This window comes from Mesoplodon bidens, assembly GCF_964165515.1.
Source record: "Mesoplodon bidens genome assembly, chromosome: X".
NCBI classification, from domain to species: Eukaryota; Metazoa; Chordata; class Mammalia; order Artiodactyla; family Ziphiidae; genus Mesoplodon; species Mesoplodon bidens.
Window position 1 is genome coordinate 119,414,644 of NC_138163.1, and position 20,000 is coordinate 119,434,643.

The 20,000-nt window shown below is 39.1% G+C and overlaps 1 protein-coding gene across 2 annotated transcripts in view; it reads right to left on the reverse strand.

Annotated features, from left to right (window-relative positions):
- Positions 1-20,000, reverse strand: part of POLA1 (DNA polymerase alpha 1, catalytic subunit) — a 294,762-nt gene that overhangs the window by 69,301 nt on the left and 205,461 nt on the right. The window lies entirely within an intron of this gene.

Sequence of the window (20,000 nt, forward strand, 5' to 3'; positions counted from 1 at the left end):
ACATTATATTTGTGAGATTCATGCATGTTGTTGCAGGTAGCGGGAGTTTGTTTATTCTCACTGCCATAAAGTATTTCACTGAATGAATATATCATAATCTAGCCATTCTATGGATGAAGGGCATTTAAATTGTTTCCAGCTTTTTGGCTATTAAGAATGGTGCTGCTACCTGTATTCTTGTACACACCTCTGAAGTACATATGTGTACATCTCTGTTGATTACCACTACCTAGAAGTGGAAATGGTGGGTCACGGGGCATGCAAATGTTCAGCTTTAGTAGGACCTGCCAAACCGTTTCCAAAGTGGCTGATTTTCGACTGACTTTCTTTTGAACTACTTTGACAACACAGTCTTTTACTTTAGCTTTCTAAGACTGCTGTATGGTGATAACCAGTCTTCTCTCGCCTGGCCTCATCTGAAGGGACAGAGAAGAAGTTAGCTAAAACTATCTTGGTATCAACTTGAAAATAAATATAACTTGCCCCTGAATGAAATTCCTTGGGGTGTGAAGAGTTGGGCTCACGACCCTAGAGATTAGCCACAGCAAAATCTTAAACTCAAGTGATCTTCCTTGTACAACCTAGAACATTCAAGGCCTGCCTTCTCACATCAACTGGTATAAACTCATAAAAGTCAAATTCATTTGGTTTAAGCCTGAATAGTATCAAACCAGGAAGGAAAATAGGCTGCCCCCAAACCCAAAATGTACTCCAGAAGTATTTTTTGATCATTAAACAAACATTCTTCCTCTTTTATGAGCACAAATAAACCAGCACTGACTATAACTTTAAAATACAACGATGGTGTATTCAACCCCACTACTTTGCAAAAGGTGAAGATAGAATTTACTCTAGGCATCGCAGCACGAAGCAGATTCAGAACTCTAAACCCTGCTGGCACTGACAGAGACCATGGAGTACCATGGATAGAATTTAAATCCCTCAGGCCCTCTCTCAAGAGTTCTCCACATGCCCCTCAACCGCCAGCCTGGCCACAGACCCACCCTGCTCCTTCCCACCTCCTGTTCCAGGCAGGCAGGCCGCGTGCTCCCGCCCTCCTCTGTGCCCTGGCCCAGGCAATTCTGCCCTCCCTTTCAGGCCCATCCTTTCAGCCTTGCCTAAAGACCCAACTCGGTTTCTACCTACCTCACCACACCTCAAAGTCGTTGCAGTTTCTGGGAAGCCTTCGTGCCTCCATGCTTCGGTTTGCCCACTTTTTGCCTGACAGACCTAGTCACCTCTCCTCTAGAATCCCATGCTTCACCACACCCCTCCAGCCCAGAGAACACACTCCAGTAGTCCTTACCGGTGTGATCACCCTCCCGCCTCCTAGGATGTGAACTCCTGAGGGCAGGGAGTGTGTGTAGTCCCCTGTGCACTGTGGGTGCTAAGGCCAGAGCCGGGCATGCGGTTGGCCCTCAAGGAAGGTTTGTGGAAGGAAGGGATTCACGGAACCCATCTCCCACCTCTCACTGAGCCTCAGCATATGACCTAATGACACAACACTAGTCCCTTGAAATGATTTCTAACATTTCCTGTGTGTATCTCCCCATGGCAGACTGGCTCTGGGGTCAGACTGAATCTGGTCTGAAAGTCAGTTCTGCCACTTGAAAGGATTGGGTGACCTTGGACACAATGCTTAACCTATTCACACATCAATTTCTTCATCTATAAAATGAGGCTAATAAACCTCTCAGGAATGTTTAAAGATAACGAACTAATATGTATGTGTCAATCCCAATCTCCCAATTTATCCCTCCCCCCCTTTACCCCCTGGTAACCATAAGTTTGTTTTCTACATCTATGACTCTACTTCTGTTTTGTAAATAAGTTCATTTGTACCTGTTTTTTTAGATGCCACATATAAGCGATATCATATATTTGACTTTCTGTGTCTGACTTACTTCACTCAGTATAATAATCTCTAGGTCCATCCATGTTGCTGCAAATGGCATTATTGCATTCTTTTTTAGGGCTGAGTAATATTCCATCTCTCTCTCTCACACACATACATACCACTTATACACACTACTATATATAAAATAGATAACTAATAAGAACCTGCTGTATAGCACAGGGAACTCTACTCAATACTATGTAATGGCCTATATTCAAAAAGAATCTAAAAAAAAAGAGTGGATATATGTATATGTATAACTGATTCACTTTGCTATACACCTGAAACTAACACAACATTGTAAATCAACTATACTCCAATAGGGACTTCCCTGGTGGTACAGTGGTTAAGAATCCGCCTGCCAATGCACGGGACACGTGTTCGATGCCTGGACCGGGAAGATCCCACATGCTGCAGAGTAACTAAGTCCGTGCGCCACAACTACTAAGCCTGTGCATCATAACTACTGAGCCCGCATGCCACAACTACTGAAGCCCGAGCGCCTAGAGCCTGTGCTCTGCAACAAGAGAAGCCACCGCAGTGAGAAGCCCACACACAGCAACGAAGAGTAGCCCCTGCTCACCGCACCTAGAGAAAGCCCGCACGCAGCAACGAAGACCCAACGCAGCCTAAAAAAAAAAAAAAAAAATTGTTCCTTTAAAAAAGAAATAGTAGCTAAAAAAAAAAACCTGCTATCTCTACTGTTTTAGTTAACATATGCCTTTAGAATTCCAGTACCCCTCAATTTCCATACACCTTTAAGTCTTATATAAATTATTAGTCTTGATTACAAAAAGACTGAGATATGCTTTCTTGTTTTTCCTGCCACTCAATTAAATTGGTTTTCTACCCATTTTACTTGCAATATCTATATTAACTTAGCTTTTTTTTTTTTTGCAAATAGAGAACAGAGGGTGAAAAAAATACTGGATTGCCAACTCCACTGTACTTCTTTGCAAAGGAAATTATTTCCATAGGCTACAGAAATAACTTATTTGGATTACTTCAATTAGTTCTAATACAAAACATTGCCACCACTTCATTAATCAGCCGCTTGTGAGGGTTACTTTTCCAAGAAGTCTTTTTGGTAATTTGATTAGGAAGAATGGTAGTGCACATTATCATCTGATTCAGTATGTCCATCAAGTAGACAATTTACAGTGAGTTAGTTCTTGATGACGATGGGCTTATTTAAAAAACACACACGCAGCAATTTCTTCATTTTAGAATCCTAGCCCAATTTTTTTTTGGTAAAGATGAAGTTATTTTTCAATGTCTTTAGCAGCACACGGTGCTAAATAAGCATCAGGAACTATTTCAGTGCTTTAAGAGGCATTTCACTCTTTGCCTCTCCCCACAGACAACCCCCCCCACCAACGAATGATGCAGTAATTAAAACCTAATTATTATCTTCATTTTAAACAAAACCTAAAGTGAATACCAATTAATAACAACATACTAATGAGCATCTGCTGTGATGAAATTGAATATGAATGTGCAGCAAATTTCAGGTAATTTATTTTTTTTAGGGAAGTGCCACTGGTCGCATTCTGCTGTTAGAAGATTATATAGAATGTACACCATTTTCTATTAAGTCATTCTGCACACGGCAATTTCCATCTTAGGAGACAGAGCTGGCTTTAACACTGCAGATATTGAAATACCCAAATACTGGCCATGAGGTCCTTGCTGGGACTGGGGATAATTCTAGGATTCTACCTTGAATTTACTGCCCTCCTTTTTTAAATGTCATATTTCTAGGTTAACCCCATGCCAAAAAACAAACAAAACCCCCAAAAGATTTCAATTTGCCCCCATCCTACATATAATCATGTATTAACATCAGGATGAGAAATGTAAATACAAATTTCTAACCAGAAGAAATAATAATATAAAAATAAAGGTTTGTAAGTCACCTTGGATTCCACTGGAACCATAAGATGGCCTAGAAACATTTATGCAAGTAGGAGAAACCCTTGATATCTGGAAGTACTAAAGTAGTCAACTATGTTCAGATTCATTGAAGTCATTAACATCACCATACCAAGAAGCAGAACGTCGAGACAGAATGAGGTTCTCTAGATTACAGTTTCAATCTCCATATCTATAGTATGGACGAGTAGCACTAGAGATCAGTGTTTTTCAAGTATGTTCCATCCACATGCCTCAGAGGCTTCTCCAAATGTTTGATTCTGATTTCACTGATTATATATTCATTGTAAAAAATTCAAAACAGGCATATTCACATGTACTACCTCCCAAATTTTAAGACATGTAAGATCCCAACATATTAACTGGTGTTCTCACTGACAAACCAAAAAAAAGTTATAAAGTTAAAAGACACCTATATTGATACAAATCTTATTTATCTTTTTTATAGTCGGGGATTCTGCATGAAATCTTATTTGGAAAAAAATGGTTTCCTAGATTAGACCAGTTTCTTGGGTTTCTTTCTAGATCTAAACTAGACTGAAAACTACTTTGACTTTGTTTCCCTGGCACATTCGCCTAATATATCTAATCTGGCTAAAATAAAACTCCTCTATCACTTCCCAACCCCCCCCCCCACACACACACACAAAAACAGGCAAAATCGACATCTAGAATGTTTGGTCAGCTTTCTAATACCTTAATAACTGGCCCCTAAGGGTCTATGATGAGCAATATCAACAGTTACTAAAATAAATGCACATGGCCACTGTAAATAAATTGATGCAACATTTAGGATGAAAACTTCACCTTGTAGTTTGACCTGGACGTTAAGGTGAACTCTGGCTTAGGTGACATCTCAGAACAAGTTCCACCTCAGATGGAGAACTAGAACAAGGCTCTTATGGCTGACCCAAGGCAAGCCAAAGTCAGCCTCCCTTCACACCACTAGGCACTGTGCTCAGCAGAAAGACTGCTGTCCGCTCATTGAACAAATTGAGCATCTGCCACATGCCAGGCACTGTTCTAGCTGCTAAAGCTACACCAGAGAATGAGAGAAACAGGATAAGATTGCAGGAGCATATAGCCCGGTGTGGGTGTGACTTTTCCAACACCGCATTGCAGTCAAATGTGGATATTTCCATTGATCTACTCCCTTCTCACGGCAGCCACTCTCCCTAACTTTTTAATGGCATGTTTACCTTCCATTTCCTAACAGAATTATTTGCATGTTTTAATTTCTATGCTACACTGAGAGGTCTCAGATGATCATATTCAATTTTAAATTCATGTCCCTTGCACTTGTATGTTAGGCTTTTCAAAGCATTTGATCTTCAAAACAGGTCTGTCACATAGGAGGGAAACTAGAATTATCTTCCCTGTTTGACAGAGCTCATCAAGGTGAAGCCACCTGTTCATGATCCCAGATCTGGTCAATGAAGGGGGCAGTAATGGCCAGTTTGAAAACCTCCTAGAAAAACTGATGGAGTCAAAATTAGAAGGATGGTTCGTGGCTAGAATCCAGGTTTTTTATTGCCAAATGGCATCTTATATCTTGGCCTGAACGCCGGTGTAGGATTAATTGAGGTTCAATTTTAAAGTACATACATGCATGCTATTTAAAGTGGACAGAGATTTCCTGAATGCTATCGATGTGTTAAATCACACTACGCTAAAGGAGAGGCTTGATGAAGTTTAGCATGACGTATTAATATCCATTTGACACTTTCTAGTTTTCAGCTCCAGCTCCCCTGCATTATGCTTTCTCCCATTTGATCTTCAATAAATGAACTAGCTATTCTGATTATCCTCATTTTACAGATAAGGAAGCTGAGACTCAAAGAGGTTATGGGACTTGCCCTAGGTCACGCAGCTAGCAAGGGGCAGAGCCAAGACCTGATCCCAGGTTTCCAGTGTCCAAGCCCCTTGATCTCTGTAATATGCCACTGTTCATTCATGCACTTTCAACAATGTCATTCGGCGTGTTAATCGGTTCTTTTGTGGATAGTTTTCAACCTGAAATACTTGCTTAGTGCACCAGAGAAGCCGTCTATTATAGGCACCTGGTACCTTGCTCACGCAGTTAGGCTATGGCAATGCCAAGACTAGGGCACAGCCCACCATGAGTCGAAGTGGCTGGAGCACAGGGCCAAAGTGAAGGGCATTGGCCTGGGGGCTAGAGGTGGAGGCTGCAAGGAGAAACTGGCCAAGCCAAATAAAAAGCTTTCCAATGTGTATCATGGTTGCACTGGGGACACAGTGTCTGTTTCTAACAATTTAATTTTCTAATTTTTGCTCACCTTCATTCTGAGAAGCACCTTTCAGAAACTGAGTCTCTGATTGGAAAGATGTCAGAATCTGAGTTCTTAAAAGTAAAGTTTATGTTCCATACAGATCTCTGTGCATACACTTGAGAAAAATTTCATCTGGACATAGAAATTCCTATTAGAACATAAAGAGCCTTTCCTTTCCTCTGTCTTACAAATGGAAAAACTAAGGCTCAGAGAGATCAAGTAACCTCTCCTCCCATTTATAAATAGGTGGGGGGAGAAACTCCACCTCAACGCACTGTTATGAGGATTAAATGAGATAATATGTGTGAAACACTTAGTATAGTACCTGACATACGAGTGGTAAGTAGGGAGTCTTGTAACTTTTTATTAGCTATGAATACTTGCGTTTGGGAAGTTTCTTGAAATAAACCAAATAGGCACCTGCAAGAACTTGACCTTTTTTTTTCTTTTTTAATTTTGCTGAACTTCATTCAAGAGCCAAGGCCAAACAATATACTCTTATAATTCTGAGTAAAAGTCTTTGATTATGTAAGCAAATTAAAAAAAAAGGATGGAGTGGTAAGATTTCAGTACCAATCACGATAAACAAAGACTTGACTTGATTTCTACCTCTCCAATAGGCTGAAAGAGGACAAAATATTTCCTCACTTTTAATCTCTTCATAGCTAATATAGCAGTTCTGTTTAAGGTACTGTAACCTCCTTGAGGACAGAGATCCTATCATTAATATCTCAGGACTCCCAAGATCCTGGCATAGGGAGGATGAAGACGCCAACAACGTAAGCTCTTTAGAAGAAAGGTGCTAAGTAAAGCCAAGGTATTTTAAACGGTTAAATGTGAAAATATGAAATGAGGCAAGTACAGTGTGGTTGTTAAGAGCACAGACTCTAGAACCAGTCTGAATTCAAATCCCAGCTCTACCACTTAGTAGATGCGTGATCTTGGGCAAGGCATCTAACCACAATCTCCATTTCCTCATCTGTAAAACGAGGATGACAACAGTGCCTCATAGGATTATGGTGCAGATTAAGAGTTTAAATAGAGAAAATGCGTACAACAGTGCCCGAAACAGCAGGTAGCATTATGTTTGCTTTACAACTTTTTTTGGTTAAATGTGGCTACAAAAAACCCTTAATGTATCTCGATACCCTTCGTTTTGTTCTACTGTCTCTGTATGTCAGCCTATAATGAGATTATACACCTTATAAGCTATTAGAAGACAGAAATTGTAGCTATGAATGTAGTTTTAAAATAATTGACAGTGTCGCAGAATACCACAGGCTCACATATATAATGATGCTGAGGAATATTCAAGAAATGGTGGGGTGTTTTTCGTTTTGTTTGTTGTTAGGGGAGGTCAGTTACTACTTTAACAGAAAGTGAAGAGGTAGATTTTGGAGAGGTCTTGGCTGACTCCTTTCAACCTTTCTTTTTGGCATAAGGTCTTATATTAATGATAAAGGGTAAATACACCAAACAGTGGATAACTGTGTGGCTTCTGCAGTCACACAGGCTCTCCTTCAAATCCTGGCTCTGACATTTATCGTAGGCAGAGTCCTAGGATGAGTCAACCTCTCCAAGTCTCAGTTTCCTCATCTGTAAAACACCCATGCAAGTTCTGTGAGGATTAAATTGGATAATGCATATAAAGTGTCTGGCACAAGTGTACTGTCTGGCACATGGTAAGCACTCAGTTCACCTTAGCTATCATTTAAGCGTTATACTCGGTAATACTCTTCCCTTGATTCTAAGACACCTATCATCACATTTGAATGTTTCTGAAACAAAGATTTGTCTTATAACTGCTGTCTTTGCTAACAATTTTCTTCTCCCCTGAAAGGCTGTTACTAAATCAGTGGTGTGTCTTATAATTGATGTCATAAACAGATTTAACATTTACGCCTCCCTTGTTCTCCTAGTTCATTAGTTAAGACTCAGTTCTTGATACTATTCAGTTCTACTGGTCAGACTACATTAGGTTGTTATACTGTTCTAGTCAGCTCAGTCAATGAAATAAATCCATATAACTTATACCTAACAGGGCCACTAGGCTTTAAGGCTACAGACTCCCCATCCTAAGCAGCCACCATCAAAATACAAGATAAGAATTAAATTCTCTTACTGATAATTTATTGGAGTCCAATGGTTTGGATGTCCTACAGGAAATTTCAGGTAGCTATTAACATAATTTAGTTACTGAAACTCATTACACATCCAAAAGACTCATGGTAGATAGATGTCTTATGATTTTCCTCCATGATGTTTTGTACGAGAAGTTATTCAGTAATAAGTCACTGTAGTTATACTTTTCCAATGTCAGTAAATTAATTTTCACAACGAAAAAAAAGTAACAAAAGGAAGGGTATTAACGTACATGCACGTGTAATTCACTAATTCCTCATCTGAATTCTTCCAATTTGCCAGAATTATATTAGCACTGCAAAAACAGAGCCAAGAAAAACTAGTTTGGCTGCTCTTTGCCCTTTCTTTCTATAGTGCATTAGAAATTACAGTATTAGACACTTGTTTAATTAGAAACCAGCCTTGTTTGTATTCAAGACCCGGTCTTTCCTACTGAAAGCTTACCTAGGCCACCTTCTACTTACAATAGGAAACCAAACCATCCTATACAGAGGTGTTAAAACAAGCAAAACACAAACTGGCTAATGGACTTTCCTTGGAATAAAATACACAGGCATGAACGTGTTCTCTCCCGACTACTTTCACCTAAAAAGGAAGGAAACGGTAATTTCCTGTAAATTTTTTTAACAAAAATTTGAGACCTAGGAAATTATATGTGGAAAGATCAGAAAAACAGAAACAAAAATCCTGCCCAGGCTCTATACATCTAGGTCTCAAAGCATGGGATGCCCTTTGATAATATATCCCACTAACACTCTCTCCCCTTTTAAAAACTGTCCTCAGGTACCTGGGATAGGCTTCATCCCAGCCACAACAGATTTAGGTCCTATTCCAGTGTCTTTCGGTCTTACCTCCCATGCTCTATCATACCCTATCTGGCGTTTGCACAGAAAGTTCAAGCATCAACAATGAACCATTCCTTAGTTCCTAAGCCTATGTTATGCCTGCATCTTCTTGGATTCCTTGGCAGGTTGCACTGACATGAAAAAGTGTCTCGTTTCTTCTGCACTCCTCCTGGCTCCACTTGTTCTGTACTCCTCAATGACTGTAACCGAAGTGTCTCAGTTTGAGCTCCAGCAGGTTTGTTTCTCTCAAATCGTTTGTCACCGCTCACCTATCTCACTTGAGTCACCACCACCTTGGATATACACACTGTGGTGCTCAATTATTTGGATGCAGTTAGTTCGCTTCCTTGTTCTTCCTCTTTCCTGCCTTGGGCCACTTCACTTCTCAGTCGTTTTTCAACCAGCAAAGTGAGAAAAAGTAACACACCTTCCTGAAATATGGTACTGGCATAGAGCAGGTATTCAATAAACACTGTTCCAAAATATTGAGTAAGTAAAGCATGAAATAAAGCAAATGTTTTTTTTTTAGCGATAATCTAAATAAAGGCTCAGAGGGACAAGTGGAGATGACTGGTTACAAATTCAAGTTCTCCTTATTTGTGAATTTCATCTTTCCAGGTGAGTGGTTTTCAAACATTTTCTCAGTAATAGAACCTATTGTTATAGATGAACTTTAATAGAGGAAGCTCATAAATAAAACAGGTAATAGTGGAAATATTCCAGGGGTATCTTTGGATAAGGTCAGGGGCCTCACCCATAGAACACAACTTCAAACTCTTAATTCTAATAAAATCCCACGAGGTATATGCAGAACGTAGGAGCTAGAGCCCTATGTTCTCCAAATAGGCTCATTAGTTTTGTGAAGAAATGAAAAGGGCAAATTGGTACAACAATCAGCTGAAGATGAGGATGTTAATTTGCTAAGCCTACTATGGAACGGTGTAAATCACAACCATTATAAAATAAAAGAAAAGAAAACATCTTTATTGGAATATTGTTCTCCTTTAGAGCTGGCGTAAGTGGGCAGAAGCCTGGAGGCAGCTTGAGCATTCAGTCACACACAGGCCTGTGGGAGGTCCCACCCACCAATATTACTCCACCCTAATCTATTTCACCTCACTCAGACACACTGTTTAACAGTTGTGAATGTAAAATAACCTTAACCAGTAATTTCAAACCAGGAGAACAAAAGGAACATGATTGAAACTAATTTACATTTTCAATTATCATTACAAAATTTAGAATTTGTGCTCTTATTTTTGTGGTCTGTTTGTTTTTAAATGATCACCTTTAACTGACAGGAAGGGGTATGTGTGAAAGGGGTTCCAGAATGCTGGCTATGGCAAGATAAAAACAAACCAGGACTGAGATTCTCTTGTTCTCCATGATGCTGTGTTCCCCCCTCAATAAATAAGACAGAAGAATGGTAACTATAAGCAAATACATGTCTATACTGCATAAAAGAATGCAGAGCCTCCTGAACTCTACCATTGTTTTTAAAAATAAAAAACACCCTGCTCTAAAATCCCGAATTCCCCATTCAAAACTCTGTCATGTTTTCAAGGCTTTACTTTCTTATTGAAATGGTTAGAACCTGCATGAGTGGCCTGACACTCTGATGTCCAAATCTATCCCATCTATTTCTTAAAATCTGGGCTTAGTAAAGACCTCCCTTTGTTTTTACTTTAGCAATGAGAATATTAATGTTTTGCTCCCTAAAAGAGATTTTTGTCATAGTTGAATATTTTCTCCTTGAGTAGATTTCTTGACAAAAAGCTTAGCAGGGGCTCCCAACCACACATCTATTTAGGCGGGCTGTGTTTTCAAGGTGGCAGCTTTGGGACTTACCTCATGTAACCTCAATGCCGGACATTTAATTCATCTAATTTCTTTGTGTAAAAGGTGGTCTTTTTGCTCTATGTCTCCACATACACCCTTGTATTTGAAAAGATTTATCCTTGAAGCAGAGTTATATCTTTTTATCACCAGGCCACAGAAACTTGATTTTCTTTAATTTTTAATTAATTAAAAAAATTTTTTGGGGCTGCTTTGGGCCTCCACTGTGGCATGCGGGCTTTCTCTAGCTGTCGTGAGCGGGGACTACTCTTCCTTGCGGTGCGCAGGCTCCTCATTGCGGTGGCTTCTCTTGTTGCAGAGCACAGGCTCTAGGCGTATGGGCTTCAGTAGTTGTGGCACATGGGCACAGTAGTTATGGCTCGTAGGCTCTAGAGTGCAGGCTCAGTAGTTGTGGCACACGGGCTTAGCTTGTCCGCAGCATGTGGGATCTTCCCAGACCAGGCTCGAACCCGTATCCCCTGCACTGGCAGGCAGATTCTTAACCACTGCGCCACCAGGGAAGTCCCCTGATTTTCTTTAATTTTTACTTTAAAAAATTTCACAGTAAGATTGATTTGGGAGAGGGGTACAGTTCTATGACTTTTAGCACATGTAACACACATGACAATCAGGATACACAACAGTTCCATCACCCCCCAAACTCCCCTTTGCTGCCCCTTTGTACTCAGACCATTCTCTAATCCATGACAACCACTGATCATTATAGTTCTGAAATTTCAAGAATGCCATATAAATGGAATTAAACAGTACGCAGTCTTTTGAGTCTGGCTTTTTTCACTCAGCATAATGCCTTTGAGAGCCATCCAAGTTGTTGGGTCTATCAGTAGTCTCTTCCTTTTTATTGCTGAGTAATACTCCATGGTATGAAAGCACCACAGTTTATTAATTCACCCACTGAAGTGTGTTTGAGTTGTTTCCAGTTTGGGGCTATTATGAATTCAGTTACTTAGAAACATTTCTGTACACATCTTTATATGGGTATAAGTTCTCATTTCTCTAGGGTAAATAACCAAGAGGATTGCTAGGTCATATGGAAAGTGTATACTGATCTTTGTGAGAAATTGTCAAACTGTATTCCAGACTGGAGGCACCATTTTACATTCCCGCCAGCAAAATAAGTACGAAGGTTCCTGTTGCTCCACATCCTCACAAGCACTTGGTATTGTCAGTATTCTGTATTTTAACCATTGCAATAAGTGTGGAGTGATATCTTGTCAGGGTTTCAATTTGCATTTCCCTGATGCTAATAATGAAACAACTTTTCACATTCTTATTTGTCATCTTTATGTCCTCTTTGGTAACGAATCTGTTCAAGTCTTTTGTTTATTTTTAAATTGGATTGGTTGCCTTTTTTTTTACTGAGTGTTTTTGAGAGTTCTTTATATATACTGGATACAGGTCCTTTGTTGGATAGGTCATTTGTAAACATTTCCTCCTAGTTTGTGGCTTGTCATTTCTTTCCCTTAACAGTGTCTTTTCCAAAGCAAAGGTTTTTATGTTGCCAAGATTTTTCTTTTTTCTTTTTTTTTTTTGTGATACGCGAGCCTCCCACTGTTGTGGCCTCTCCCGTTGCGGAGCACAGGCTCCAGACGCGCAGGCCCGGCAGCCATGGCTCACGGGCTCAGCCGCTCCGCGGCATGTGGGATCTTCCTGGACCAGGGCACGAACCCGTGTCCCCTGCATCGGCAGGCGGACTCTCAACCACTGCGCCACCAGGGAAGCCCAGATTTTTCCTTTTTTTAACGAATCATGATTTTGATCTCATGTCTAAGAACTCTTCACCTAACCCTAGGTCATGAAGAGTTTCTCTTATGTGTTACTTCGTAAAGTTTTATAGTTTTATTGATACATTTGGACCTATGAATATATATTTTTAATTTCTGTATAAGGTTTGGACCTATGAATATATATTTTTAATTTCTGTATAAGGTAAGAGCTTTAGCTCAAAGTTTATTTTTTCTGCAAATGGATGCCCAATTTTTCCAACATTACAGGTTGAAAGGGCTATTCATTCTTCATTAAATTGCTTTTGCATCATTGTCAAAAATCAAATAGCCACATTTGTTTGAGTCTATTATTTCTATTCTTTTCCATGGGTCTAGGTTTCTATCCTTTTGCCAATTACACACTGTTCATTACTATAGCTTTATTTTAAGTCTTACAATTGATTATTAATTCCTCCAACTTTATTTTTTTCCAATTATGAATTTACTTCCTTTAACAGATATAGGACTATTGAGGTTATCTATTTCATCTTGGATGAATTTTTATAGTTTTTGATTTTTGAGGAATTGGTCCACTATCCTTAAATTGTCAAATATGTTTAGTATTCCCTTATTATGCTTTTAAAGTCTGTGGAGGTCTAGCATTCTGGATATTATTAATTTGTACCTTTTCTCTTTTTATCTCTGTCAGCCTTGCTAGAGGTTTATCAATTTTATTGATCTTTTCAAATATTCAGATTTTGGTTTCACTGATTTTTTCTATAATTTCAATTTAATTGATCTATCGTCCCTATTTCCTTCCTTCTGTTTGCTTTGGGTTTATTGTGCTCTGCTTTTCAAAAATTTTTCTTAAAGTGGAAACTCAGATTATTGATTTGAGACCTTTCTTTTTTTTGTAATACAAACATTTAATGCTATCAATTTCCCTCTAAGAACTGCTTTAGGTGCATCACCCTACTGTGTTCATTTTTTTACTTTCTCCCTTTGATCCACACCTGATTCTGACAGCATGATTATTTAATAGTTAACTGTCAAATTAACTGACTTATATTACCAACTGGGTCAATATACAATCCCTTGGCACTTGTTACTTGAGTATTTTACAGATTTTGTATGTTTCCAAGATGCATAAATAATGGTATAAGCATTCAAATATCGGTAATTGGCCTACTTTGTATTATAGTAGGCATCACAGTATATATTGTCTCAATCACTGTTTGATATGTTGTATTTTCATTTTCACTCAGTTCAAAATATTTTCTAATTTTCCTTAAGGCCTCCTTTTTGACCCATGGGTTATTTAGAAGTGTGTTGTTTAACTTCCAAGAACTTGCAGGTTTTCCTGTTATCTTTCTCTTACTGACTTCTAGCTTAATTCCATTATGGTTAGAGCATATACTTGGTATGATTTCAATTCTTTTAAGTTCATTAAAGTTCTGTTTATGACCCCAATATAGTCTATCTTGTTGAATGTTCCATGTGCACTTGAAAAAAATGTGGATCATGCTATTGTTGGGTGGAGTATACTATACGTATCAATTAGATCCCATTGGTTGACAGTTCTTCTATATCCTTGCTGATTTTTTTTGATGATATTAAGGATTTATTATTTTTACTTTATATTATCTTTAATTTTTATGTTATTTTTAGGTGTGATCAAGATTTGTAACAGTAGAATATTAGAAACAATGCAAAGTCTATAGAAGATGGCTAAATAATTAATATGATATAATTAAAAATGATATTTAAAGAGTCTATAGGGCATACCTGAACTGAGACAAAGACTCTCAAAGTCTCTGTTTGAATTAGGAATCCAACAGAGTCAAAGGATACATAAAGGGAGAAAGAAATTCCAAACTTCTTCTGGCTTGCGAAACCTCTCAAGTATTTCAGAAAGCAGAGATATCAGTTAAAACAATTATCAAAAGAGGGATAAATTTTTACTTGCTGATTTTTTATCCAATATTTCCATCAGTTACTGAGAGAGGAGTGATAAAAATTGCCAAGTATAATTATGAACTGTCTATTTCTCCTTTCAGTTCTGCCAGTTTTTGCTTCAGGTATTTTGAAGCACTGTTGTTAGGTGCACACAGATTTTGGGTTGTTATCTCTTCTTAGTGAATTAGCTCCTTTTTTCATTATGTAAAATCCCTCTTTATCCCTAGCAATTTTCTTTGCTCTGAAGTCTAATTTTCTGCTATTAACATAGCAACTCTAGCTTTCTTTTGATTAGTATTTACATGGTATACCTTTTGCCATTTTCTACTTTTAACCGGCCTATATCATTATATTTGAAGTGAGTTTCTTGAAGACATTTTATAGTTGCATCATTTAAAAAAATACAGTCTAATAATTTCTTTTAATTGGTGTATACACATTTAGACTATTTGCATTTAATGTAGTTATTGATATGTTTGGATTTGGGTCTACCATTTTATTATTTGTTTTCTGTTTGTCCTCTCTGTTTTTCCTTCCTCTTTCCCATTTCCTGCCCTCTTTTGGGCTATTCAAACATTTTTTTTATTATTTAATTAAATTAACTGTGGTTTTGACAACATCTCTTTGTTAAAGTTCATCATTAAAGATGACGACGTATATACTTAATTTAGAATCAAAATTCTACCACTTTATGTGGAACATAAAAACCCACATAGGTCCCTTTTCCCTCCTCTATGTTGTAGTTCTCTCACGTATTAGACCTACATACGCTGAAAACCTTAGCAGACAATGCTGCAATTTTTGCTTTCACCTATCAAATATATTTCAAATAACTCAAGAAGAGAAAAACAGTCTATTATATATACCATTACTTTTTCTCTTCCTTCATTCTTGATGTTCCAAGTTTCCTTCCAGTATCATTTCCCTTTTGTCTGAATAACTTCCTTTAGCAATTATTTCAGAGCAGGTCTGCTGGCAATGAATTCTGTTAGTTTTCCCTCATCTGAAAATGTCTTTCTTTACCTTTACTCCTAAAGATTTTTTTTTTGGCTAGATTAAAAAATCTGAGTTGATAATTCTTTTCTTTTTTTCTTTTTCTTTTTTCTTTGTGCTATGCGGGCCTCTCACTGTTCTGGTCTCTCCCGTTGCGGAGCACAGGCTCTGGACACACAGGCTCAGCGGCCATGGCTCACGGGTCCAGCCGCTCCGCGGCATGTGGGATCTTCCCGGACCGGGGCACGAACCCGTGTCCCCTGCATCGGCAGGCGGACTCTCAACCACTGCGCCACCAGGGAAGCCTGATAATTCTTTTCTTTTAGCACTTTAAAAACACTGTTCCACTTCCTCTGGCCTCCATGGTTTCTGATATGAAACAGTCATCATTTGAATAATTTTCCCTTATAACACATCATTTTTCTCTGGCTGTTTTTAAGATTTTTGACCTTTTTTTTTTCTCCCCCCAACAGTTTGATTATGATGTGTTCAGGAGTGAATTTCTTTGGGTTTATCCTGTTTGGGATTCACTGAGCTTTCTGAATCTGTAAGTTTGTCTTTTGCCAAACCTGGGAAATTTTCACATTATTTCTTCAAATATTTTTTTCAGCCTGGTGCTCCTCCTCTTTTTTTTGGACTCCAATGATAATGATATGAATGTTAGACTTTCTATTATTGTCCCACAGGTCCGAGGCTCTGTTCTGCTCAACCCCTCTGTCTCTTTCTCTCTCTCCTTCATATTGGATAATTTCTACTGATCTATCTTCAAGTTCACTGGCTCTGTCCTGTGTCATCTCCATTCTGCTACTGAGCCCACTCAGTGAGTTTTTAAACTTTGGTTATCATATCTTTTGGTTCTAATATATTTATTTGGCTCTTCTTTACATTTCCTATTTCTTTTTTCATGTAACTGTAACATCAGTGTCATTTCAATGTTGACTTTCGGGTTTTTTTTCTTCCCATTCAAGTTGGGCTTTTCCTGATTCTTCTTATACCAGATACTTTTGCATTGTATCCTGGACACTTTGAATAGTATGAGTCTATGGGTCTTACTTAAATCCTATGGACAATGTTGATGTTTTTGCTTTAGCAGGCAACTGACTTCATTAGGTTTGGGTTGTGAGTTCCAACCCACTTTCTGTGGACTGTGGCCCTGATCTCAGCTCAGCTTTCAAAACTGTTGCAGCATTTTTTTATATCTGTCCCATGTGTACACCACCCAGAAGTCAATCTGGGTTTTGGGTCGTGGTCTTTTATTTCAGTTCTCAAAGTTTTTTGGTATGCTGATTAGGCTCAGATCCTTTCCTTTCAGATTGGGGGATGAGCTCCAAAGCCCACAAACAACTTTATGGGGTCACTTTCCCTGAGGTTGTGTCTGTCTATGATCTCTGTGGTACGTACTAGTTCCCAGCAGCTAGCCAGAAAGCTTTACCGCCTTCCTTCCTTCCTTAAGTGGGGGAGGGGGAGTAACTGAGTGTTTTGGCTCTTGGTGACTCCCACTGCAGCTTCTGGTGCCACCATAAGATCACTTGGGGGCTGGAGCATGAGAATGAAAAAAAGAAAAAGAAAAAACCTGGGGGATTTCCACATTCTCTCTGGGTGTTAGGAGTTCCTTACTTCTCTAATCCATGTTCGTAACTTTGCTTAAGATCTGGATCAAAATTCTTATCTTGTAAGAAGCCTTACTTTACTAACTCTACCCTCTTTAGCACTGATGTATTAATTCTATAATATATTGTTACTTTTTCTTTTCTTTTCTTTTTCTTTTTTTGGCTGCACCTCACAGCATGTGGGATCTTAGTTTCCCTGGCCAGGGATTGAACCTGCGCCCCCTGCAGTGGAAGCAGGGAGTCTTAACCACTGGATCACCAGCGAAGTCCCTATTGTTACTTTTTAAGAACTTTTGTTTTGCTTCAAATGTCTGTGCTTGGTTCCTTATATTGAAGCTATGTAAGGGCAGAACCCATGGCTTCAAAACCTTTTTACTTGCCACACCCCAGACAAGCAGCCTGGAGAGAGACAATATTCAATAATTATCTGGTTCACAGATGTTCCAATCAGTCTTTGTAAAAATAAGGAAAATTTTGCACATTATGAGGATGAGGAGAGAACAATAAAGTAGGGGGAAAGTAAGGTACTAGTTAATCATAAAGATAAAACAAGGTACGGTTGGTTCCACTACAATGCTTATTTTGAAAATGAGAATTTATTCCAATGCCATTGACATACCAGGGAACAATGTGAACATAATGTGAATTATGTTCACATAATTCACATTATGCAGGATTTTGTCCATAAGAAACACTAGGTGAATGCAGAAAACTGCACCCAGATGAACCAAGCCACAGAGGAATATATGTAACACACATGTACATACACACCTCAACCCCTGCCCAGCTACTTCAGTTCACTGAGTGTGTTATGAGCTACACTCATCCACATCTGGTGTTTGTTATAATTTTCCTTCCAATTTCAGACAACCTTCCTTCCAGCACTTTACCATGGCTCACAAGCTGCAACCCTTCTGATGTTCACTTTCACAAGCAAACTTCAGGTCTCTCTCACGGTAAAATGCTGTATTTGTTGTAGTATTTATGTATTTCTTAGCTATTTAAGATATATAATATTACATCACTGTTTTCATTAGGTTCCTATATTCTTGTTTGTGTCACTGATGAAGTTTTTGTGTGCTGTGCTCCTAACCCCTGTGTTTTTCCCATAAACCATTTAGTTGTTATTGTGTGATTTTACGTAACTTGATGATTTTTTGAAACACATGTATGGCGTTATAGGAGAGCTGAGTGCAAATGGAGAGGAGGGGAAGGAAGACTGGTGGAAGGACAAGGTGTAAGAATAAAAACAAAGAACAGGATATGGAGCACAATCCCAATATTTTCTTAATTTCAAGATTTGCCCAAGAAGATTTTCTTTGATCTATAATGATCCAAAAAGAAGAGCATAGTCTGACACCACTAAACTGGGGTCTGGCAGCTAACCAAACCAAAGATTAGTCTGCTCTAAAGATTTAACTTCAATCTACTGCTTCAGAGTAGAAGCGACACAGCTTCCTAAAGCCGGTTTCCCTAACAGAGCATCACCTAAATAAGACTCTCTAGGGAAAGAGTAGGAGAAGGTGCAGAAGAGACCCCGCAAGAAGGTCTTCTGCCTCCTCATCTCCACTATTCACATCCTACCGATCCTTCCAGTCCTAGCTTACATCTCACCTTCTCTATACAATCATCTCAGCTTTGCCTTCTCTAACCACTTATGTACATGTTTAGACTAAAATTAGTATAGCAGTTGTTAATTACCTCCTGCCACCCCTTCAGCACACCTGCATACGGATGAACACACACCCATCTGAGACAATGGCTTGTTCCAGCTGTGATTCTCATGACTTTCAGGGGATCTCTCCATAGGGGTAGGAGTGTGTGTCTGTGTGTGTGGTGTGTCTCTGGTCCAGTAATTGTTTCATCAGCTAGACTGTGAGCTTAAAGTGGAACACAAGTCATTTCCCCCTCAAAAGCCTGTTAAGAGCAAGGACAGTGCTATGGGTGTGTGTGTGTGTGTGTGTGTCTCCCCAGAAGACCTGTTGTGTTTTTTGTATGGCAAGAGAGTCGGCCAGTGATTTGGGTAAAGAATCTATGCTTTTATTTACCTTGAAAATTATTTATTTTTAGGTGAGTAATTAAATGCATTAGAATTCAATTCAGAACCAATGGACTATAGGAAGGAAACCCTCTGCCTTTCACTCTATATAATAACATGGGGAAACAAAGATCTGACTAACAAATCCTACCAGTTCTGGCTTAAAAATGCATCTAGAATCTAACCACTTCTCACAAGCTGCCCTGCTATCCTGTTGGTCAAGCTGCCAGCATCTTTTGCCTGGATCACAGCAGTCAAAGTAGTTCACTTCAAGTCAGATCATAGCACTCCTCTGCTCAGAACTCCTCAATAGCTCCCCATCTCCCCCAGAATCGAAGTCAAAGTCCTCACAATGGTCTGTATGGCCCCTCAGAGTCGGTCTCCCCCCACCACCTTCCCTGTTACCACTCTCCCCACTGTTCGCTTATCTCTTGCCACACTGGCTCCTTGCAATTCCTTAGCCATGCCCAGCACCCTCCGATCTCAGACCCTTTATACTTGCTGTCCCTTGTGCCTGGTATGCTTTTCCTCCACATACCTGCATGGCTCACTGCCTCACATCCTTATGGCCTTTTCTCAACATTGAGAACTTCCCTAACCACCCTATAGAGATTAGGAACCCTCAGCTGCCTCAGCCCTTTCCTCCTAACACAGCTGAATTTTTCTCCACAGTACCTGTCACCACTTACCCTGCCACAGAACTACTGGGTGTTCTGTCTTCCCATACTGGAAG